The sequence below is a fragment of the Ornithorhynchus anatinus genome, chromosome 13, assembly GCF_004115215.2.
Source record: "Ornithorhynchus anatinus isolate Pmale09 chromosome 13, mOrnAna1.pri.v4, whole genome shotgun sequence".
Taxonomy (NCBI): Eukaryota; Metazoa; Chordata; class Mammalia; order Monotremata; family Ornithorhynchidae; genus Ornithorhynchus; species Ornithorhynchus anatinus.
The window spans coordinates 12,371,734-12,397,359 of NC_041740.1; the positions used below are offsets into that span (position 1 = coordinate 12,371,734).

A 25,626-nucleotide genomic window follows, 5' to 3' on the forward strand; every position below is an offset into this window, starting at 1 on the left:
GCTAATGATTGCCAGACTCTCTGTGAAGTAGCACCCATATATATTACTGAGTCCTGCAAATGGTTATTGCGCTCTTTATCTTTCATCGACATATTTCTCTCTTATTGTAAGATTTTGTCATAATGGAGTTAAAATGGTTTGTATTTAGATGTATAATTGAAGAGACTATGTTAAGAAAAAAGTGCATGCTTTATTTTACAAAATTTCTACAGTGCTGAAAAATGTTTTGGTAATTATGTTAAAAACAAGTATATATTATTAATATAATTAGTAGTAGAAGGGTTTGAATAATGGAGCTAGTAATCTCATCAAGAGGTTTGGCTGATTTCCTGTGAGTTGGTTTATGTAATACCACAACTTGGATGGAATTAGTGAGCCCCATTAATCAAAAGTTTTTTGTTATTTTTATCTTCCATAGCACATGAATGTTGATATGGAGTCATCCCCTATATATGTATATAATTATACAAACAATCTATCTTTTCAGTACCTGTTACCTGAGCCCTACCTTTTAAAATATCAGGTCTAGCCCTTCAGGCCACTTCCTGTTTGGTCTTCTGCTTGCAGCTTTCTTCTGGTTTCTTCCCTGATACCTGATACCTGAATCTTGCCATTCGATATATAAATTTGCATTGTGTTCCATTGTGTTGGAGTTGAGTTAGACGGCACTGAAATTGATTGTTTGTTGCTTCTAAATCATGAAGAGTAGGAGGAATGGTCTCTAAGTGTTGGCTTTTTCAGATTTAAATAATATTAGGACAAGATTTTCCTTGACGTGTTTTCAGTACACATTTTGGATAGAATGCTGTCAGGGATGTGGGGATTGTTCTTCCTACAAAGTACGTCTTTCTGGCAAGAATGCGATGTGACATCAGAACAAATAATTGTGCACATGCAAATGACTCTGGTCTAAGTTGGTGTACTAAAACATAGGATTCATAAAGAACAAAAATTATGGGAGAACTGAGTATATAGAATAATATTAAAATGTAAGTACCAGGGAAGACATTCTGAGGATTTGAAAAAGTGTATTTGTTTCATTTTGGAAAAAAATCTTGAATGAGTTTTATGGTCTTTGGGTTTCTGAAGTTTTTATGGAGAGAATGCTGATCAGTTGTTTTTCATATCCACAGAGCATCAAGCAAGAAATTCAGGTAGAGCATAAAGTAGGACTGCCATTTCCTGGGGGAATTGAGTCGCAGGTACTTTAGAATCTCCATTCTTAATATCTTTTAAGGTGCAAGCAAGCACCCATTCATCCTTGGTGGTACGGTCATTCGTCTTTCTGACAGCATTGAATGGGCCAAATATTTCTCAAGGTCCCAATCTGCTCTGCAGTTGTATAGTTTTGTAATTCTGTCGGCATCTTCCCAAAACTCAACCAAAAACAGCACCTCAGTTGGGTTCCAAGTTAGCTTCAGTTAGCCTTGCAATCACAACTTGAAATGGCCAAGTCCTCATAAGGTTAAATGATTTTCCACCACCTTTTTGTAGTTCTTATCTCACTGTTCTTTTATCTGACGCTCTAGAGCCAGAGCCAACTTGACTTTTGCAGCTTTCTCACATTAAAGCTTTCAGAAAAGCTTTAAGGCAGTTCCTGAAAGGATGGCTTAAGTAATTTTTTTGCCTTTTTCCCATATAAACTTCCAACTGAGATTAATTTAAATGTGTTCATAAACTGTTGTTGGGAGCAGCTGCGTCACACCCCAGAGTTGGGTGTACCTAAGCACTCTGTGTCTTGGAGAATTAGCATCCCCAATGGAAACATAAAAGGAGATTTTACTGTTCGTTGCCATTAAATTTGTTAAGTAGGTTGTGTTTTTTCCGGTAGCAATTAATAGCTCTACTAGAATATTTTAACATAATTTATCCGTGTTCTTCCAGAGATTTCTAATTCATAAAGTAAGTAGTTATCCACCCACTTTCCTTCTGACTTCACTCTGTGGAAAAGATTGTTTCCACTAGATGGAGTTGATGACTGTTGCTGTAAACTTCAAAAGACTAAAAATGTTGTTAGAAGAATGCTTTTTTTATGACAGGTATTTTAGAGAATTGTCATTTTAAAAATGTAACGGATGGCCAATATAAAGTGCAAATTCTTCTTTTCTATATTCATTTTCAGGAAAGGAAGGACCCCATTTGACAAAAAATGTGACTCAGATACCTGGTTATTGCTTACTTTAAACAAGAAATTTTCACTTACCAATAGACGATATGCTGCAAGCATTTCAACATTTACAAAGGTCCTTCATTTTGCAAGTATAGTGCTCATTGCTGTTATAAATTAAGTCTTGTACTTCTCTCTGATAATCAAGTTGAATGAGGTTGTAATGCAGCAATGCATTCTTAATGTAAAAGTCCAGCAAAAAGAAAAATGCAGCTTGTGCATGTTGTAGAGATGACTGGCAAATTTTCTCCCTTCTCTGGTCATGTACATTTCCTGTTGTCTAAGAGAGAAACACATGTTGGGGTGGTGATAGAGAGAAATGGAGTTAAATTAGTGCAACAGAATATCCCTAGCAGAGGTGCAGTGTTTAGAATTAATTTCAGCACACGCCCACCCCCCAGGGAGGATAAGGGAAAGACTTTCCGTCTTGTCAAGTTGGGTTAGGCAACTGAAGTCATTGTTGGCAGAGGGATATGGTTTATAGTTCAGTGCTACAAGCTGGCAGCTAAAGAATCCCGACAGGCATATTGTGCAACACCAGCAAAGTGCTAATGGGTAAACATTGAATGAAAAATGTAAAATGGAGGAAAACGAATGGATATCAAAGTGCTGTATTTTTACTTTTGTTGTAAACAATATGACAAGCATAATCTCAGAAGACTTCATCTAAAACAAGGCTGTTAACATATGCGTGTTAGTGATATGTTTTTTAACCTGACTGACGCCACCTGAATTTAAGAGCAAACAACTTTTCTTCCCTTTTGGGAATCATAATATTTTAATTTGATCCGCAGGTTGATTTCTGTCTCCTGATGTGGTAAGGGGCATCTTTTTTGGGGGTTGCTGATCTCAAGTTCTACTTTACAATTCTGATATACATTTATTTGCCTAGCCATTATTCTCAAATATTAAGGCCCACAGCTGGAAAGGGTTTTGAGAGATCGCCACTCCATCCCTCCTCTTCTTTACAAGTGAATGGATACCATCTAGAACAGATAGGAGTCTATTCTTTGTTTAAAGATGTCCACGGACGACAACTCTTCATAGTCTTGTATTTGAATGTATCCTCACCCTTGTAATCTTCCACATATCTTTTTAATGTCACTACAATTCTAACGTCTTCAAGCTTTGGTCAACAGTGAGCACCAAGACTTTCCTAGCGGGCTTAGCTGGACCTAACCAGTTTATCTATTTCCTCTTTTGGTATTGTTGTAGTATCCCCTTAAGAACTCTACTGTCAGTTGAATTGCTTCTTTTATTTCAGATATTGTTTTTGTAGAATCATTTTTCCCAGCTTGCTGGGATCCAAAGTATTTTCCAAACAATCTCGTTCTTTTATCAGATTGACTATATACTTTCATTAATGAGATAAATTAAGAAACAAGATTCATTTATTCACTTAAAGTGACTGAACAAAATATATGGCTATTCTCAATTTTAAGAGAAGAAAAAAATGTAGAATTTTGATTGAAAATTAAAGTATTAAAAATAGCCTATTCACTGTATTATACTCTCCATTAGTGAAAAAATAGAGGTAATTTATGGTGATGGCTTATCTCTTGAGCCATATTTATTGTTAGCTTCTGTATTGGAAGTTTTGATTGATCCATGATAATATGAAAGCAAAGTTGTACAGGTACTGAATTGGGAATAATACAGCTATATAATAATGTTGAGGTAAAATGGTATTCATGTGACGTTCTTATATTAGCAAAGACAGGTTTGATTTAAATTATTTCACTATAAGAAGAAGTGTAATTTTTTCAAGATTTGCAAATTTAAGAGATGATTAGTGAAGGATTGGTTATTGTTAGAAAGATTAGAAAAGTCTGTGGACCAGAGCCTCTTTATTAAGAATGGAAATTTTCCTTGCTGGCTATTTTCCCAACATTTCAGCAGTGCAGTTATAGATTGAGAAGATTGTTAAGCTTGTTAAACTAAATGCTCTTTTACAAAAACTTGGGTAAAAATGTCATATATAAGTATCATAAGCAGATTGCTATATCTATCATCTGGGACAGCATAAATGAAGCGGAAAAATGTCTGTATTGTCCTCATCGATTACAACAGTGTCACATCTGCCAACAATACAGCAGACATGGGAACAAAAATGCAAAGTCATTGCAACAATAGTGTAAATGTTTGCTATTGCCTAATCTCCCAGAGACCATGTGATGTCCATGGTCTCTTACCCCCAAAATGTCCCATTCATCTAAACGGTGACGAAATTGAAAATATGGAGGACAGCTCTATCTTGACCAAGCAATAAACCCATTTGGCATTGTTGTCCATGGATGCAGCAGGAAGAGGAAAGCAGCCTGGATTGGTTTCAGTAGAATCAGAACATCACTATTGGACAGTGAGTTGTCCATTAAGATGGGAGAAGTGTTTGCCTCCATGTTTTGGTATCAGTGATAGGTGGATCAGATTGTTAATCAACAGCATGTGAAGAAGAGAAGGTGGCTGAAATACTGCAAGGTGATAGTTTGACGCAGACTAAGCCCTGATTACACATCCTAGATGAAAAAATTGTGAAGTACACAGGGGCCCATGATGTGGTACAAGGTATATATAAGCAAAATAAGATGAGCTGGTCACAAGATCATGGGAGGTTAGCAGACCCATTTCCTGCCCAAAAGATTGAACTTCACTGAAAACAAAGATGTGGGAAACTAAGATTGAACTTCACTGAAAACAAAGATGTGGGAAACTGAGAACCTGCTGGGTAAATCTAAAGACCAAAAATTTTTGGTCAGAGAGGAATGCAGCGTGCCTGAACTGTTGTGGCTTTAATTTGGATTTGTGAAGGAACAAATGAGAAAGAGATGTATGTACCGAGTAGTCTTCAGGGTGTGATTTTGCTCTGCAACTGATGTCTCAGAAACATTGATTTTTAGGATGTTTGCAGCAAGAACCTTCACAGCGACTTTAGAAGCCATTTCCTTCTTTGATTTGGCCACAGCTCACTCATCCAATCGTCATCATCAATGGTATTTATTGAGTGCTTACTATGTGCAAAAACTCCTCACCATTGGCTTCAAAGCACTTGGTCTCCTTGACCCCCCCCTCCTACCTCAGCTCCCTACTCTCATACTACAATCCAGTCCGCACACTTTGCTCCTCAATGCTAACCTTCTCACTGTGCCTTGATCTCGTCTCTCTCGCTGCTGACCCCTCACCCACATCCTGCATCTGGTCTGGAATGCCATCCCTCCTCAAGCCAGGCAGGTAATTACTCTCTTTCATAGCCTTATTGAAGGCACATCTCCTAGAGGCCTTCCCTAACGAAGCCCCCCATTCCTATTCTCCCACTCTTCTGCATTGCCCTGACTTGCTTCCTTTGTTCTTCTCCCCTCCCAGCCCCACAGCACTTATGTACATATCCGTAATTTATTTATATTAGTTTGTGTCTCCCCTCTGCTCTCCTTCTGCCCAAACTGTAAACTGGTAGGCCGGGAACGTTTGTGTTTATTGTTGCATTGTAATCTCCCAAGTGCTTAGTGCAGTGTTCTGCGTACAGTAAGCATTCAATAAGTACGAATGAGTGAATGAATGAATGTGCAGAACACTGTACTAAACACTTGGGAGATGGTAGACTCATTCCCTGCCCACAACAAGCTTATATCCAATCTACCCGCCCCATTTGACCACTTTGGTCTTGTATTTTACTTCTGCTGATTGAGGTTTTATAAGGTTAAAATTCTAATGTTTAAAAATACCCATATGTTGTTCTTTGAACTGTGCAAAGGAAAGGCCCATTGTACACCTCCACTGTCCCAGGGCTGAGCTTCTACTACAACTAAGGCGGTGACCTTCTGACAACTAGCTCTGAGAAACTCAGCTTCCTTAAGACCTAGTGTTCTAGGGAAAGTATGCAGAGATATGCATCACTACACCATGTCCAAAGAGCTAATTCTAGCTGAAATAAAACAGGTTTAGCCTATACAGTACCACACATAGCATTTAGCCAGAGGGATTTGATGACTCAGAGAAGCACTAGAATTTTAAAAGTTGGAGATAGAAAGAGAGCTATTGCTGTTCAACTACTTAGAAATTCTTCAGTAATAGCTGAACCAACCAATTAAATTGGTTGGAACTGAATTACCTCTGGATTTAGACTCAAGCTTTTATTCTCACTGGGGATTGTGCAACAAAATTTAGGTTATTTTAACAAACTATATTTTAATAAGTTAGGAGAAATGAGTGTAGTCTCATTCATGATTGAATTGTTCTAGGTGTGGTTTGTATTGTTTCGATAATATATGTAGTTGTTCTTTGTACTTGAAGACAGTGAAACTCAAGTGCCTGTGTGTGCATGCGCGCTTGTCTGAAAAGAGGACCAGTGATCTTGACCACACTACTTATACACAAAATTGTCCCTTGTTGTGCTGTCATATTTGTTGTCTGAGGACCATATTGATTTTGCTTTTGCCTTCTCATATCACGGTCCCCTCAAGCTGCTGTTCAAGAAGAGCCTCCCACTGTCTAAGGTCTTGTCTTATTGCATTCAGGAAATGTTTCCTCCATCCTCCCTTAATGCCCCACTCGCTTGTGGCAAAAAAGTGTTTTTCTTTTAAGTCCTACAGCTTCAATGCTTTGGTTGCTCTTATTTTCCTTTGAACAGTTGCTTCAGTTTCTTTGGCAAGCCTTTTTTTTTTTTTTGGCAATCCTTATCATCATTTTATATTGGGAATTTGAAACTGCCCCTTATGCCTGCCAAAACCGGTATAAAAGCAAAGCTAGAGCTTTTCTCAATCTCTCTTGGCAAAATTACTCGAAAACAGTTCCCTAAAGTACCATTATTCTCTGGAGTCCAGCACTCAAGAAAAAAGTCTCCATTCACTACATTCTACAGTGGCCTGAACCTCATTAAAACGATGTTTTCCAGTTTGGCCACTGCACCTTGACAAGGACACCCTTGAAGATCTCAGAAAAATCGGCCAAAATGATGGAACTAGAACCTTTAAGAGAAAACTAAAGGAATTGGATTGTTTAGCTGTGAGAAAATAAGTCCACAGGTAAGTTAATAATCACCTTCATGTAGATTAAGAGCTTTTCTGTGGAGTATGCTGATACATTTTATTTATATTCACAGAGATCTAAACAAGAAGAAATGGACTATATGAAAGCACATTACAGGGGATGAACGGAAGAGTTTCTTGACTATCTGGGCTTCCAAGGTAGGTTGGAGAAGCCCTATTCATGGAATGTTAATTTATTAGAAATTTACGAAATCAAACCCTTTCATAAGGGGAAATTTTGAATTATTATATTTCTAATAAATTAGATATGGTAATTTCCTGAGACTAGGAATGGAACAGTTTTTACCTTCAGATAAATAATTTAAATCTCTCCAGGTTTACCCATGGCCAGAAGGTTTGACTTTGGTGAATATTCAAACCGCGGATGTAAGATTTATTCATAGTCTTTCCTTTGCTTCCAAGGAATAATAATAATAATAATGTTGGCATTTGTTAAGCGCTTACTATGTGCCGAGCACTGTTCTAAGCACTGGGGTAGGTACAGGGTCATCAGGTTGTCCCACGTGAGGCTCACAGTTAATCCCCATTTTACAGATGAGGTAACTGAGACACTGAGAAGTGAAGTGACTTGCCCACAGTCACACAGCTGACAAGTGGCAGAGCTGGGATTCGAACTCATGACCTCTGACTCCCAAGCCAATGCTCTTTCCACTGAGCCACGCCGCTTCTCTGGAGCCACGCTGCGCTGAGCCACGCTGCCTCTGGAGGCCGGCAGTATTCTCTCCCAGATCTAAAAAATAAAATATCTCCCAGATAATCTCTCTAGGATCCAAGCAGGATGAAAGAAAAAACAATACAGAGTGGTGGATGATGCAGCACGACCCAGATGGAGCTCTTTTTGGGAAACTGTCCACCGTGCCCTAAGAGGTGTCCTAAGGGCCACAATCCTTCAGGGCTGATGGAGCAGCTTGGGGCTCAGTCAGTGGAAAATTGAGCCATTTACTCCAGCTCCTCTAAGCCATTTATATTCTCCCCATTGTGGAAATCTCTGCTGGCCATCCATCCAACATAGTTTTACATGGGCTGGCTAAGGACTCAGCCTCCTGGAATTTACAGATAGTTTATAGTAAATAACTTACTACTGCACTAGCTCAGACTGTAAGCCCGTCAAACGGCAGGGACTGTCTCTATCTGTTGCCGACTTGTTCATCCCAAGCGCTTAGTACAGTGCTCTGCACATAGTAAGCGCTCAATAAATACTATTGAATGAATGAATGAATGTTAAAGATGGTGAATACGTAGAAATGCCTGTCCTGGTAGGTTTAGTCAGTTTCCTGCCAGAGGGTAGAGGATCAGAAGATAGTCCCAGCACAGTGATTCTTTGAATCTTTTATAAGACAAGGTTAGCAATCACCCTCCCTTTTATTTTTCTAGATTATATTTGATTCTGTCTAGCAGAATTCTACTTGAAACAGCCATTTTTGCTAACTCTGAAAGAATAGGGTCCAGAAATATTTATTGGTGGTGTTGGTTCTCCTGTGACACAGGTGTTGCATTCCTGAAGAACTTCACGTTAAAGACAACTCAAGGCTAGCACTCATGAATTGACTGAGGCCATGGGCATGTGCAAAGCTGCGTCTTGGAACATGGCATCACATTCAATCCAGGCAGAGGTAGGCTGTGGGAAGATCGTTCCCCAGTGCCTGTCCAAAACACAATGAAAGCACAGGTTCTCTGAACACCTGAGGGTACTGTGTTACCCACTTCTTTCACCAGAGAAACGGGCTCACGGAGACTGGATGTGCTTGTGACAAGGTGGAGCTAAGGCCTCTTTGGAAATCCAAACCTGATAGGCAGCCGGACCTTTAGTCCCTTGTTTTATCCCTCTTGTTGTTTCCATTCACCTTAATCCTTCAACAGAATTGGTTAATGACTTCAATACCTTCGCAGAGCTAATTCGCAATGCTTAATCTTTCTAAGTTTCCAGCCAGTTCTAACCAGGGCAGCATGTAACATGAGACATATGTCCTGATTAAGCAGGTACTGATCCCCGGGGAAAATGTCAAAGGACTTGGAACTCTTAGGATACCATCTTGCCTGATTATCTTCAAAAATAAGCCATTTGAGAAGTATCTCTAATACCTGCCTAGTATCAGTGAACTATCTAAAACAAGGTCCGTACAAAGTGTATTTGTAGAAAATGAACTTGTTTTTAATGGCTAGACAGGATTTTGGAGTCTTGATGTAATTTCAAGTTGTCAGAAGAAATGAAGAGTTTTGGAAGCTTGTGGTGGGCAGCAAAAGTATCTGCTAACTCTGTTGTATAGTACTCTCTCAACCCCTTCCTACACTGCTCTGCATATAGTAAGCACTTAATAAATACCGTCAGTGAGGAATTATTTAATCCGTAGTGTAATGGATCACCTTCTGGTATAGGCACTGTACCAAGCATTTGGGAGAATGTAATAGAGGCACGAAACAGTGTCTTCAAGGAGCTTGAAATTTAACAGGAGAGACAGTCACTAGGGATCCTAACGTGCTAGTCTCCGATTTGATTTGCTAATTAAAAGCTTTAAAGTTTTGGGGGCTTTTATGTGTGGGGTCAAAAAGGATTGCTCCCAGCCACTATGGACAGGATATGTAGTAGAAGTAATAATAGAATTAGTATTGGTTAATTTTATGTGCAAAACATTGCACTAAACGTTGAGTAAGAAGTTCAGGGACGAGATATAGGCCTAGTCCCCGATCCCCAAGGGACTCCCAGTCTTATGAATAATAAGGGGAGTTGGGCACATAAGGAAAGAGAAAATAAAAATATAAAAACAAGGATGATGATGAATACGACAGGAGCATCAGGATAAACGGAGAGTGCCCAGAGTTCCGCTGGAAGTGCCGAAAACAATTTGATTCAAAGAGCCCTCTTACAGAGTGTACTTGTGCCAGAGGCTTTGTGGGGGGAAGGGGAGACACACACATTCCTCCTCACTTTGGAAGCTAATTTGACTTGTGACCAGGGGAGGCATTTAGGTCAGGTGGGTTGCATTTTGCTGTGAAACCTCATTACTAGCCACTGCAAAGCTCCAATCCCAGTTTGAATAATTAATAATTATGGCATTTGTTAAGTGCTTATTATGTGCTGAGCACTGTTCTAAGTGCTGAGATAGATACAACGTAATCAGGTTGGACAAAGTTCCTGTCCCATGTGGGGCTCACGGTCTTTATCCCCATTTTATAGATGAGGTAACTGAGGTGCAGAGAAGTTAAGTGATTTGCCCAGGGTCACACAGCAGACAGGTTGGTGAAAGCAGGATTAGAACCCATTTCCTCTGACTCCCAAGCCTGTGCTCTTGCCACTAGGCTATGCTGCTTCTCAGGGCTCTAATGAGGGGGAAAGATCAGAATTCTGGGGGCAGGAGGTGAGGGAAGGATCAGGAGGTCGGCAGTAGTCGTAATAGGAGAAAGATGGAGCATACACTGACTTTGTGAGGCCAAGCAGTCAATGGGCAGATTTAAAATGCTCCCATTCTGCTTTGACCGTGTTGGTGGGCAGTGCCAGTTAGTATGACAAGCCCAACCGCTAGTTGCTTTATAGTGGTTCATGACTGACATTTCCTTTTTTCTGGGGTACTTAAAAGGTAGGTATGGTTGTGGATAGGTTTGGTTTTCTGACCATGGAGTGTAGCAGCACTGCTGCTGTAGTTGGATTATAGCTGAGGTCAAGAATGACTGCGGATTACTCTTATTTTTTTTTAAAAAAAAGTCAATCATTTCACCACAGCATCAACCTCAGTGCCAAGCACCAGAAAATAAACACCTCAGGATTTTAGAGTCTTAATGCTCTTATAAGTGTCAGGGTACAGCTGACACAGGTGTTTATGTTGTGGGCTGTGTCATTCATTATTCTTTTCGCTCTCCTTAGAGGTCAGCATCTCCATGAGTACGTGAATGACATCTCATCTCCTTGTGCTTCCCAGAAGGCACCGTTTTCCCCTCCAGCCAGGATGGGGGAGAGCGGATTCCGTTCTGCTGGTGACTTGACAGAAATCAGGATGACAGTTGGGATTAAGTATGTAGCAGGTATATAGATAGTATCTTTTATTCGTATTGTAAAACCTGGGAGGTGGAGGAATTTGTTTGAAAGTTCCTCTGAATTTTGTGTGATTTCTCTGGGTTTGTGTGCCTTTATTTCATCTTGAATGGAATTGAATTCCTGCCCCCGTTGTGGCGCTTGGTTTTAAGCTGATGAAGCCAATGATATTTTGGGCCTGATTAGTAAATAATGATATTTAAGAGCTTCCTGTGCATCAAATTCTGTTTGAAGTGCTGGGGTAGATATGTTAATCAGGTTGGATGCAGTGACTGTCCTACATGGGGCTTACAGTCTAAGTAGCAGGGAGAACAGGTATTGAATCCCCATTTTACAGATAAAGAAACTCAGGCACAGAGAAGTTGAGTGACTTCAATGTCACCCAGCAGGCAAGTGGCAGAGTCTGGGTTAGAACCCAGGTCCTCCGACTCCCTATGCTCTTTCCAGTAGGTGATACCGCTTCTCATCGAATGATCAAAGTTGGGTAAAATTCCAGGGATAATTACTAACTCCCCACTTTGTAATTTGCAGACACAGCCTTAGCAGAGGAGCCAAGCCTTTTACTGGGAGGAAGGCTTAAGCTGCTGGGCCTAAACGTCCTTCCTGGGAGTAGTATCAAGAGTTTAGGTTACTTTGTGGCCACAGAATGAGTGTGTCACATGGTCTGTCACCCAGCATTTGCCCAACTTCAGCATCAGCGGAAGTAAAGGGAACAGGCTCTCACACTGGGGCCATGAATGCCCTGGAAACTGAGTCACATCGAACCCATTCTCTGTCCCCTGAATTTTCCTTGTCTGAGGGCCTGTGGAGGCCAGGGAGTAATCATGGAACTTTGAATCTCTTTCTGAACAACTGCAGTGCCAAAACGATCTAGTGGCTTAGCTGCGTCTTAACAGAAATGACTGCTCTTGCTGCATACCAGCTTCCTCCCGAGCGGCCCCCATGCTTTGGAGCTGCATGGAAACGCTCAACAGAAAAAGCCACAAAAAACCTTCTGGCATCAGCAAGAATGAGTTCCAGTGTTCAGTGGTCAATTTCTTGCATATAATAAAACCATTCTGGGTGCACAGTGGAAATTCAGATTCCAGTCTAATGAATGGCTTATTAGCTGTGTTCCTTTTGAACAACCTTAAACGCCCCTCCTCTGCCCCATCAAGCCACTGATTTACCTCTTCCAAATTTAGGAAAAGAGGCAGGTCCTCTGTTGTCATGATTCTAACCTCACATCCAACAACACCAGCCCTGCTGGGAAGGATGGTCAGTTTAAGGACAGCCCAAAGTTGCTTTGAAATATCATATTGAAGGCTTTCCTGTCCCCAATGATCAAGCGGGCTGGAAAACAGTCTCTGAAAAGCAATTCGTGAGCTGCTGGAGCCTTGTGAGTGCTTTATTTGGGAAAGGCAGTGGGAGAGAACACAGACAATCTTCAGGAAATGCACCTAAGATTTTGGAGGGTTTTAATAGAGAAGGGAATCTTGGAAAAGAAAGCTTGCAGAAAGAGCAAAAAACAAAATAAGCAGAGCCTTCACCATCATTTTGATTTCCTCTGATAGGTATGTGAATAGGGAATTTTGGGCATGGTGGGATAACCCAAATTGGGTAAAATCTCTCAGCCAGGCATTAGCTCAATGTGCAAGGTATCCATTACTCTTCTCTTTTATTGACCAGCCTTTACTTGCAAGGGCAATTAATTCTTTAAGAAGTAAGGTTAGGAATATTTCCCAGCTGGCAATTTCTTTTTTTCCCCCTGCTATTCAGTGGATGGTAAATACTATAATTATCAGCCTCCTGGTGGAAGTGAGTTGCTGTAATATGCATAAAACAACCCCTTCAGCAGCTGTGAGCCAAGGACCAGGCCTGCTAGTAATTAGACTTGAAGAAACAGTCTCCCTGGGATGGAGAGAAGATTCCAGCATTGATCATGATCTGCATTTTGGACCTTCTTGGTCTTTACGGGGCCCCAAGATAGGGACCCGTTTTTCCATCTGGATGGCATTTTTCCACCACAGTTTCTACTTATATACATCCTCAGCACTTATGTATATATATTAATTCAAGTTATTTGACTTATTTGATTACTGTTTATGAATGCTTTCCTATATGAATCGGCCATTACAGTGTAAACTTCTGGTGGACAGAGAATGTCGTTTGCCTGTTTTGTATGTCCCATCTGCTTAATGCAGTGTATTGCACCCAGTGGATGCTCAGTAAATGCAAATTCTACCACATCTACAGCTTTAAGATTTGATCAGTGTAGTTTGAAATTGTAATCTTGCTGCTCTTTGTTTTCCTTACTCAAGAAAAACATAGTTTTATTTATCTAGTGTGAGTGATTCACTGCTACACCATTTATTGAGTGCCTATTTTTTGCATAACTCTGAGAGAGTACAGTAGGAGTAAAATACTCAACTCCTGCCATCAAGAAACTTACACCCTAACATCTTGGCCTCATCCTGCCCTTTCATTTCTCTTAGAACATCTGAGTAAGAAGAGATGAAATTCAAACCAGTTCATCTGGCTCAGCATAGATAGTTCTAGGAACAGGTTTGGCAGGAGAAGGGAAGGTTTCTGATGATCTATGGATTTTACGTACTCATAGGCCCTTTCTGTGGGTTTTACTTACCCAAGAACCCTTCCTCTCCCATTACGAAGAGAATGAAATATCAGGTCCACTCCCCCCAAGGCTTCCTCCCTAAGTCCTTTGCCTCATCACATTCTCTTGTGTTCTCTGGAAAATTTTCAACTCTTCCAAATTCATGGAAACAAAAGAGAATAAGAAAAGACTCTGGTGAAAGGGAGTTAGAGGTGTCCAAGTTGAGTTGCTGAAAGACCCGGGTAGGGTAAAACCCCACATTCAGTAGATTTATCACTCATTTGGGGTCACTCACAGAGGACTCTTCCAGAAACTTCCTCCTGTGTGGGTTGTAGAATCTGCCAGGTTTGGGCCCTACGGTCATTGAAAGAAGTCATAAGAATTGTCATTATTTTTTAAATAGAGAATGGTTCTTGAACAATGATGTGAAGACAGTTAAGTAGAGGGTTGTCCAAACGATCACATAGGCCCAAGCCGTGGAGACAAAGAACTGGCTTAACTCCTCAGTTACTCTGGTAATTACCTGACAGCCCTGGTATTGGGAAATAGGGTGTAATCTGCCCCCTGTTGTGACAGGCAGGTTAGCGTTGGACAACAGATCCTGCATTAAAGTATTATTTTAGCCCCATGGCAAAAGTTGGGGACTCAGTCATCTCCCTGTAAGATCTTTGGCAGTCACTGGAAACAAGACCATATATGCTTGCTGCTCAAGAGAGCACAACTGGGTCAGGTTAGGAATTACTGCTCAGGCCACAGCCCAGTTTCACTCAGAAATGATTTTCTGTTGACTGAAGAGGCCTTGGTGCTGGATCTACCTGGCTTAAGCCTGTATTAATTTTGAGGTCGTTTCTTAGCCCTTCCCTGGCTTGTGTAAAATATTGAATTAGCGTCTCGCAGAGACCTAAACACCGAATGTTCATGTGTTTTTGGTGTTTCTGTTCCTGAGTCCTTTGTGTCTTTTTTTTTTATTATGTCTGAACATTATTTGGTTTAGGAGTTTGTGTCTGTTGAGGATTTTGCCCAGATTTAAACCCACTGAGGGCTTTCTTTAAGCCTCCACAGCACCTAATACAGGATTCTACACCCAGTCAGGGAAGTCCACTTTTCATTTTGAGTGAAGGGGCGAGCTTGTGGGAAGAGCATCAAGGAGGCAAGGCATTGGGAGCCAGGCTCTGGGTGGGGAAGGACAAAAAATAGAGGCTAAGGAAAAAGAGAGGAAGAAGGAAACAGGAAGGAGGTAGGAAAAAAAGGTAAGATCACCAGCACTGCTCTTCCCTCACTATCGTTTTTGGGTTTTGGCCAGGTAATAGGGCAGGGCTCAAGTGATCTGGAGAAGGAATGGAGGATGGCTATTCAGCCTGCTAGGGCACACCTGGCTCAGAAGCAGTTGTCTCTCGCCCCGCTGCTCCACATTCCTACAGGGAGGGGCCATATCCCCCTTGGAGCTAGTAACCCATGGAACAGCTTAAGCGCTGCTTGACTGTGCAGAACTTCAACATGACTGCTAGGGAAGAGACTGACCAACTCTGGAGCCGCTGGCCCTTCTCTGAGGTCTGGGATATCCACTGGTTCCTAGTCTACCTGGCTAGTCCTCGCAGGCTCATGGTGTGAGGCAAGACGAGTGATCCATGCCCTACCCTGGAGCAAAGCAGAAATTTCTCCACTGCTTACCTCATCCAGGCCAGGCCAGAACCATGTTCCCTTCCCATTGCATCGCCCACCCATGGTGGCTCCATTTCAGTCAGCCCATTTTCAGTACCGTTGCCACTTTCTGCCAACTGTGGGCATGGAGGAAGAACATGTGGGCAGCTCGCCTCAGTGAGAGCAGCAAAGACATAGATCACCTTTATAGGTTCCTCCCGCACCCCACCAGAAGATGAGAAGGACTAGAGCCACCATCTTGGTCCCAAGTCCAGCCCCTGTCCAACTCCTAGAGTTGGGGTGAGCTAGCCTCAAAAGATGTGGAGGTGAAACTAATCACATTGCTCTCCACAGTGTAAATTTGTGGGAACCGTGGCCCTCACAGTGCCCGAGGAGCGGGTGCCTAGGTACCCGATAGAAATTCAATATCTATGGTTGTTTGAGATGATTTCCTAATTTCACACTGACATTTTAACTCTTGGGGAAACTAATGAGAAATGTAATCTCCTAGTGGGAATGTCAGATGAACATCAGTTCTGAGACTTGAGGAAGACCACCTGCGCAGAGGAATTGATAATAGCAACAGTATATTGTACTCCCCCAAGCACTTAATACAACACTCTGCACTCAGTAAACAATCAAGAAATATAATTGGTTTGTGCTGCAACACTCATATTCTCATCCCTGAAAGTCATATTCGTGCTGGGGCATGGAGTGGAACAAGGAAGTTAGAAGACAGGGGTGCTATACTTGGCAAACTGCATGCAAAAGGTCTTTTTTTCTTTAACTGTGGGGTCCTTTTGTGGCCCAAGTGACCACAGTATAGTGCTGATGCTGTGCCATAGTGCCGTAACCCAGTAGGAGGTTGCCTTGGTAGCTGCTGGGGTCTTCAGGGCTCACATTAGCCAACTACTTTTCAGGATTACTGCTAAATCCGTCCACCTTGTGGAATGCCTTACACACGGTGCTTCAGTCAGAAACCTTTGCCACTGATGATGTAGCCCCAGGGGGCAGAACCAGAGCAATTCTTTTTTCACTGGTTCCCCAGCAAGACTGGGGAAATCTAGATAATTATTAGTATGAAACTTTCTCCTGAAGAATTTAGATGTTCTTTCATGTATGTTATTGTCTTTATTCTCATGAGATTTCCAGGAAGAAGGGAGTCAGCCAGGATGAATCGAGTTTGACTCAGATTGTTTTGGATTTCCCCAGGGGGCGGGGCACAGTGCTCAGCTCTTGGGGCTCGTAGTTATAATAAATAGCTAATTAGGGAGATGAGAGACAAACATATAGTCAAAATTCAGTGGTTCTGCTCATTCAGTCTTGATGGGAAGGAAGGTTGAAAGTGAAAAAACTTATCGGTAAGCAAGCTTGTAGGGGTCTGGGGAGGTGAGGTGGGGATCGGGTGGGTGCCATTAGCCAGGGACGAGGGTTGCCCCAGGTTGCCCATAGGTTGATGGAAGTCTCATAGGTCCTCAGGCTGGTCATGGGCTGCGTTCTGCAGGCCGAAAGAGCCAGATCAGCTGGACCATGGACCTGCCCCCCACCCAGAGCCGTGCATGCTCCCAAGGGAGCAGGCAATGCTTCCGGCAGCCTGACACACAGTTCAGGCCCTCTGATGGGTCCTGGGATCCATGTCCACCCTTCCAGAGGCATAAAAATTCCAGTTAGGGGAAGCCAAGGCCCCACACCTCTGTGGAATCCCCAGTCCGGAGCCCCGGAGCTGCAGATCAGTGCCCAAAAGAACCAAAACAACCTAAAACTTTTTCTCTCAGAATGCCCACATTGGCACGGTTTGTTGTACCAGGACACCATAATGGGGTTTTGGGTGAACCCTTCCAGTGGGTTCCGAATCACTTCCACTGCTGATGAGGATGATGAATTGGGAACTGTGTGAAGGAGAGTTCCCAAGGACAGATGTGACAGATGTCGTTCCCAACCAGAGACAGAGAAACCACCATGTGGTCATTGACTTCCCAAAATCACGGTTAGTCCATTGCCCATCTTTGAGATCACTCTGTCTCTGCCTGCGAGGCTCGTGGCAGCAAGTCACACAGCAGGCATTGCACGGCAGAGCCAGGATAAGAACCCAGGCCATGCTAGGCCATGCTGTTTCTCAGATTGAGGGCAGAGGAAGGGAGATGGGGCACTGATGGTTTGGGCTGCCCCTCCCCTTCCCAGCAATATTCTGAACAGAGAGCTGGTATAGCCAAGCTGCAGGCACATAGGAAACAGTCAACAAAGAAGCAGCGTGGCTTAGTGAAAAGAACCTGGGCTGGGGAGTCAGAGGTCGTGGGTTCTAATCCCAACTCTGCCACTTGCAAGCTGTGTGACTTTGGGCAACTCTCTTCATTTCCCTGTGCCTCAGTTACTTCATCTGTAAAATGGGGATTAAGACTGTGAGCCCCACGTGAGACAACCTGATTTACCTTGTATCTACCCCAGCGCTTAGAACAATGCTTGGCCCATAGTAAGCACTTAACAAATATCATCATTATTATTATTGCATCCCTCTGAGGAGTCCCTCCACTCCTCACAAACTCCATACAGAACTCCTAGGACTGGAAGGAGCTAGGGAAACGGGGCAGGAACACGGGCTCTTAGGGAGGAGAGAAGATGACTCCACATGGACTAGAGAAAGGGAGAGGACAAGAGAGCTCTTTCAGTCTCTGCCTTCTACCTTTGTCCCCAGGGATGGGTAGAGAGGGAGGTGTTCTATTTATGAGGGACATGCTGCCATCACAAAGCTCCGAGAGGAAGAAAGACAGCCCTAGGGCACATTGTGGGCTTTCTGAAATGGGGTGCTGCTGCCCCACAGAAATTAACAAGCATTTTTTAGATTGATGTGTCGACTAGAGCCCAAGGAGGCCTAGGTGTAACTCTTAATGACATACCCATCTTGTGTGGTGTGGAGTTGGTGAAATCCTTATTGACTGTTGCTTATCCTTCTCTTTCTTAGACTGGGAAGTGTGATTGTCCTCACAGTATTAGGAATACATTTCTTCCCTGACTTCTCTACAGATTGTGACACCCCGTAAATGTTTAAAAAAAACAACAAAAACAGGCCAGGTAGTCTGTTAAAAAAAAAAAAATGCAACAGTGCTGCAAGGGGCAATCTCTACACATAGGAGGGATTGTCAGGGAAACATGGGTCTGGGAAGCCACACCCACACACAGTGATAGAAATAATAATAGTAATAATGATAATTGTGGTACAAGCACTGTGTTAAGCGCTGGGGTAGAAACAATGCAGTCAGATCGGAAACAGGCAGGGAGAGACAGGTGGGAACCTCACTATCGGTAAATTCCTATTCGTGCCTGAAGGACAGGTACACTTATATTACACATATAATATCCTCCATCCTGTCATCCTCCCCTCACACCTGAATTGCTCCCAGACCCCTCTCCTCCCTTCCCTTGGGATCTGCCCCAAGTCAAACTCTCAGGGTTGGCCCTGCTGTCTGGCAAGCCTGTCCACCACCCCACTGTTGATTTGTTTAGCCTGCTACTTTCTAACTAAACTCAGAATGGGGCAGGAGCCATCCTCTTTGAAACCAAAAGCAGCGTGTTCTAGTGGATGGAACATGGGCCTGGAATCAGAAGGACCGGGGTTCTAATCCTATCTCCCTGATTTGTCTGTTGTGTGACCTTGGGCAAATCACCTAACTTCTCTATGCCTCAGTAACCTCATCTGTAACATGGGGAGACTGTGAACCCCATGTGGGATATGGATTGTGTCTTACTTGATTAGCTTGTCTCTACGCCAGCGCTTAGTACAGTCCCTGGCACTTAAGTATGATAAAAAAAAAAACCACACCCAGAAGTTCAAAGCAGCCAAACAGGTCCAGTTGCTTTCAGACCCCTTCAGCCCAACGGTGAGCTCCTCACAAAGGGAATGGTTTGGATCAGAGCTGCAATTTTCTAGCCTGGAAGAATTACGTTTATGCTTTCATGACACCTTCCTTGTAACTTCTCTGGGAAAACCTGGAATGGGCTCTCTCCCAAACCACTTTCTTGGCACCGCACCTCAGTTTTAAGATGATGTCGTGGGCTGTAATTATAAAACTAAAAATCTCTTAAAACCTGTTGGGGTTTTGGTTTGAGGAGAATGCCTGGTGATCCTACAGGAACTGTAATCCCTGCTACCTTTGACTTATTGGAGCTGCAGAACAGAGTATGCCACTTAATATTAACCGAGTGGTCAATGTGGACATGTACGGAAGAACAGCAGAGCTTGGACTGTGTTCTCTAGTGGCCTCCATCCAGTGAAAGATCCAAGACCCACATCAACATGGAGTACAAGTGACAGAGGCTTAGAGACCTAGAAAGTTAAAAAAGAGTGCATTCAACAGAAACTTAGTAAGCTCTTAAGTGCTATTACAACTATTACCTGCTACTACAGAGTGATGAATTGGAGAGAATTAATCTAGAAGTCTTTTATGGAGAAGATTAGCTTTCAGTAGGGTTTGAAAGGGAGGAAAGGCATGTTCTTTTGAAGAAGTAAAAGGGGAAAGTATTCCATTTTGGGAAATGTCATGTGAAACCCCGTTTCTTGCCCAATTACAATATTCCAGGTCTATATGCTTTCTTCCCCTTTTGGTCCATCTAAATAATAGAAATATTTGTCAAACACTGTGGTAGGCACAAGATAATCCGATTTGATTCAGTCTCTGATCCACATGAGGCTCACAATCGGACGGGGAGGTGAATTGGTATTTAATCCCCATTTTAGAGATGAAGAAACTGAAAGATAATAGTAATGTTGGTATTTGTTAAGTGCTTACTATGTGCAGAGCACTGTTCTAAGCGCCGGGGTGGATACAGGGTAATCAGGTTGTCCCACGTAAGGCTCACAGTTAATCCCCGTTTTACAGATGAGGTAACTGAGGCACAGAGAAGTTAAGTGACTTGCCCATAGTCACACAGCTGACAAGTGGCCAAGCCGGGATTCGAACCATGACCTCTGACTCCCAAGCCCGTGCTCTTTCCACTGAGCCTCGCTGCTTCTCCAAGAAGAGTCATTGACTTGTAAGCAGTCAAATGTCAAAGCCAGGACTAGAAACCAGGTCTCCCGACTCCCAGAACTGGGGTCTTTCTCCTAGTATATATATGTATATGCTATATATACATGCACACATAAACAGTTGGGGAAGATATTCATTTGAATTTCTTAAATCATAAAGTCTTCTATTTGACTCTGGACTCTGTTCTTGACCTCCTCCAGGATCTTGACTACTCAAACTTGAATATCTATATTTTTACCCACCTCTGAAACCTGATTATCAAGAGCATGGCCATCTTTAATCTCACCATGACCCTTGGTTACAGGGTTGGCAATCAATCAGTCAATCAGTGATATTAATTGAGGATTTATTGTGTGCAGCATACTGTAATAAGAATTTGGGAGAGTACAAACTAAGAGTTGTTAAACATGTTTCCTGCCTTCAGTGAGTTTACAGTCTAGAGGGGCATGCTAGTTATCTAATCCCAGCTCCACCACTTGTCTGCTGTGTGACCTTGGGCAAGTCACTTCTCTGAGCCTCAGTTGCCTCATCTGTAAAATGGGGATTGAGACAGTGAGCCCTATGTTGGGACGGGGACTGTGTCTGACCCTATTTGCTTGTATCTACCTCAGAGCTTAGTACCAGTGCCTGGCACATAATAAGTGCTTAGCAAATACCATAATTATTTTATTAAGAAAAATATGAGTTTTTAATGAGCTGCTACTACACTGATACTGCTTTGAGACTGTATCAGCCTTCTCGCTTTCCTCTCTGGCTCCTGTTTCTGTCCACTCCAGTCCATGTTTCATTCTGCAGCCCCAGTAATTTTTCTACAAAAAACTTTCACTCCACATCTCCTGCTCCTCAAGAATCTCCAGTGGTTGTCCATCCTCTGAATCAAACAGAGACTCCTTATCAGCTTTAGCATACTCAATTAGCTTGACCATCCTATCTTGCTGATTTCCTGCTACAACCCAGCCACACGCTTTGCTTTACCAAAGCCAGTGTATCTTAATTTAGTCTGGGTCACCACCAACTCTTCAGCCGTGTCCTCCCTGTGGCCTGGAACTCCCTCCCACTTCAAATACAGCAGACCACCACTCTTCCCACTTATTTAAATCACATCTCCTCCAAGAGGCCTTCCCCAACTAAGCCCTTATTTCCCCTACTCTGTCTTTCTTCTGCTTTACCTACACATTTGCATCTATACCCTTTAACCACCTTTAAGCACTTATTCACCCCACCTTCAGTTCCTCAGGACTTATGTACATACCTATAATTCATTTTATTGTCTGTCTCCCATTCTAGACTTTAAGCTTCTTGTGAGCAGGATCATGTCTAGCAAGTTTGACTGGCTCCCCGATTTGCTTGTTGTATTGTATTGTGTTGTATTGTACTTCTCCAAGTGCTTAGTACAGTGTTCTGCACACAGTACGCACTCAAATACTGTTGATTGACTGAAATATTTTGTGAAAGGAAGAAATTGATCATCTTATAAAGTCCTCACTTATTGCAGTGGAAAAAAATTGAGTTTCAAGTGGCGTTACATGTGAGAACGTCTTCGTTGAGCAAAACGTGGAATGGCAGAGGAAAAGATTACGGGGTTGCAGTTACTCATCACTAGAAGATAGAAGCAATGACATTTCTACAGCAGAAATTTCCTTTAGAAATTGATATCCCATAAGTAGTGCTACCTCTAGACTGAAAGCTCTTTATGGCAAGAGATTGTGTCCATTTATTGTTATATTGTGCTCTCCCAAGCGCTTAGTACAGTGTTGTGCACACACTAAGCGGACAGTAAATACAATTAACTGACTGACTCTTAGACTGAGAGCCCCTGATAAGACAGGGACCGTGTCTGATCTGATTATCTTGTATTTATGCCAACATTTAGCAGAGTGTTTGACACTCAACCAGTGCCTAATAAATACCATAATCATTAATTGGCCATGAGCATTCCAGATTTTCTTCCCCAGTGTCTGGCTTCAGTGCCAGTTGCACTGCAGACTGGAGACTATTTAAGGGACACTCAGGAGCAGCTGTAGGAAATCAGAAGAAGGGTTTTATGAAATCTGCAGAAGCAGCACCTAGAAAAATCATTTTTGTAGGTATATCACATTTAATTAGATCTAGAAATTCATGTTTTTTTACAGTTCAAGAATCAGTGTTAAATGGGAAATGTCATACAGAATTAACTCAGTATTCCTTTTTTTTTCTTTTAGTGGAAATATAGTTTTTCCTCCCCTACAAGATGAATAAATAACTCCGTTTCATTTCTTCAAGCCAGTTAGTCCACAACACCCCATAACAAATTCATTGCTGACCTTCCTTCAGTCAGTCTTTAATTCGCAGGACAAATGTTGGCAGATTGGAACCAATGGTGGTTATGTTTTAGCTATTGAAATATAACTTTCCTGGATGGCATTGAAAGTTCTAAAAAAAACTGCTTCTGCTGAAGGGAACTAGCCACAAACTTTAATCACTATATTTAAAAAAAGGTGAAAGGGAAAGAGCTTACTAGTGTATAAATAGTGTAACTCCAACTATTCCCCCCCTCTTGAGATTGCACCTGGAGAGTTTCCAGTACTCTACCAGTCTCAGCTAAAAGAGGGAGAGTCAAGCAGAGGAATAACCATTCCATTCCTAGCTTGGACAGTGGATTGCGAGTGAAAGGCATTCTGCTACAAGTCAAAACTCACCTGTGCTGAGCAGCAGCGCGGCATGGGAGAGAGTCGAGGGCAGAGATTCAAGTTGACTGAACGGAAGAAGGCCACTTTAGTATTTTTACCAGGAAAACTCTATGGATCCGCTACCAGAACGATTGCAGATGGAGGTGGGGCATTCTGGGAGAGACTGTGGGTCAGAGATGACTCGACGGCGTAAGACAAGACAAAGATCCCAAATATGAGAAAGATGTCAAAATGCCCACATGGGTCCTTGGCAATTAGAGGATCAGGTTGCTATGGCAAAACAGTCAACAAGTGTTAGATTCACAGTCAATCATATTTACTGATCGCTTACTATATGCAGAGTTCTGCAATTAATTCATTATGGTATTCGTTAAGTGCTTACTATGTGCCAAGTGCTTTTCTAAATACTGGGGTAGATACAAGGTAATCAGGTTATCCCATGTGGGGCTGACAGTCTTAATCCCCATTTTTACAGATGAGGTAACGGATGCACAGAGAAGTTAAGTGGCTTGCCCAAGGTCAGCGATAAGTGGTGGAGCCAGGATTAGAACCGACGTTCTCTGACACCCAAGCTCATCCTCTTTCCACTGAGCCACGGTGTTTCTCTCTTCGCTGCTATTTTACTAAGCCTTGGGGGAGTATGATATAAACAGACACATTCCCTGTCCACAACAAGCTTACAGTCTAGAGGGGGAGAATCCAGGACAGGATCGAGGCCGGTAAATATTGCACCAACATATTTTGTTCCTCTGCACATTTGTGAGGTCTTTCTGAAGACTGCTCTGGCAGCGAGGATCAGGCATGTAGCAATGCTGACAATAAGCATTTGGTCTTCCAATCAATCCTCTGGTCTTTCAGTAAAGAGGCCAGATGGACAATCTATTAAAAGCAAACCGGGGAGAGCCTGTGAGAATCAGCAGGGACCTTGAAGAAGCTTCAGGAGGAAATATCAATTTGGCAGCGTGCCTTGAGGCAACTGACTCCTTTGCTTATTGTCTGAAGCGCACTTCAATATCTAGACCTCTCATTTTGGATATCTTCCTCACAGTTGGTTCTCTGGGATTCCTTTTTTATTTTCCTCCTATGGCATAGCACTTATGAATTCTCTTAACCCTCCTTAATGCTCACATACACATGTGAATTCAATTCTTTATTTTGCCCTTTCTAGTTGAAAAAATTGTTTTTTGTTTGTTTTGCCTGTTAGAGTATAACCTAACATAGTATAGTGCACCACACCAAATGCGCACTCAGTAAATGATGCTGCTCCTAGTATTTCTACCATTACTTATGAAAAACATTTCAATGATCAGTGTCAATAAGTTCCTTTGGTTTCCCTATTCTCAGCAGAGAGTTGCTAAGAAGGATCGATAATTGTTCATTTTCATAGTCATCATCGAATCAGATTGATTGCTATAAGATTTATTGAGCATCTACTGAATGCAGAGCACTGAACTAAATGGAGAGCTTAGGAGAGTACAGTCGAATTAGGAAAAGTGAGTTTTGCCCTCAAGGAGTTTATAATCTAGTGGGAGAGAGACACTATCCTTATTAAAATGAATTAGAGATGAACAACAGATTCACACTGACCAAACAACCCAATGTTAAAAGACTAACACTCCCAAGAAACCACCACCTCAGTCCATCAGATTCCCTGGGAAACATCATGGGAACTGGGTACTGGAGTTGGTCTCCAATCCTTTTGCAGAACAGCAGCTAAGAGATGTTGGTATTTTTTCCAACACTGATTTGTACCTTCCCTCAGCCTCACAGCAGTTATATGCATATCTGTAATTTATATTAATGTTTGTCCCTACCTCTTGATTGTAAGCTGATTGTGGGCAAATAATATGTCTACCCACTCTGTTATATTGTACTTTCTCAAGCTCTTAGTACAGTGCTTTGCACGCAGTAAGTGCTCAATGAGAACAATCAATTGATTGGAGGGCTAAGAATAGTCCCAATGCTGAAAACCTCTAGTTTGTGATTCCCATATGAGCAGCCTGAGCTAAAACCCTAGGGGATCAGTGTTGATCTTGCCAAGTCTGAGGAGATGGGGCATCTCATTAGCACAATAAAGGATTTTGGCCTATGCAAATTTGGATGATTATCCCTTTGTTTTATAATAGGGATGGGAAGTAATGACACCACCTCTATAATTAAATGTCCCATCCCAGGCTTACAATGCTGCCAGCACTGTTTTCTGAAGGCCCATTTTAGTGTGAGGTTAGGCTTTCCATCACAGTCACTCCTCCTCTCCTCATGTCTTTTTTTTTATAAAGGTGGCAGCTGATGGTTGGCTCTGCACTGATTTGACTTTTACTCTGGGAGAGGATGTCAGTTGTTGGTTTTTTTTATAGTATTTGTTAAGCACTTACTATGTGCTAGGCACTGTATACTAAGCACTGGGGAAGATACAAGCTAAACAGTTGGACATAGTTTCTGCTCCACGTGGAGCTCACAGTT

At 42.3% G+C, this 25,626-nt stretch overlaps 1 long non-coding RNA gene and 1 other non-coding gene across 3 annotated transcripts in view; both read left to right on the top strand.

Moving 5' to 3' along the window:
• The first annotated feature begins 4,175 nt into the window (after nucleotides 1-4,175).
• LOC103170327 overlaps nucleotides 4,176-25,626 on the top strand; it is a 74,805-nt gene continuing 53,354 nt past the window's right edge. The window contains exons 1-5 of one of the 2 annotated variants that reach the window (XR_486097.3): nucleotides 4,176-5,157; nucleotides 7,056-7,185; nucleotides 7,263-7,347; nucleotides 8,697-8,822; nucleotides 11,069-11,226. This is a non-coding gene — a long non-coding RNA (uncharacterized LOC103170327). The remainder of the gene's footprint in view (nucleotides 5,158-7,055; nucleotides 7,186-7,262; nucleotides 7,348-8,696; nucleotides 8,823-11,068; nucleotides 11,227-25,626) is intronic. The other variant, XR_005660735.1, reaches the window with a different exon arrangement.
• LOC114816319 lies at nucleotides 23,025-23,162 on the top strand. Its single transcript, XR_003764083.1, has one exon. It is a non-coding gene; the product is annotated as a small nucleolar RNA SNORA7 (small nucleolar RNA).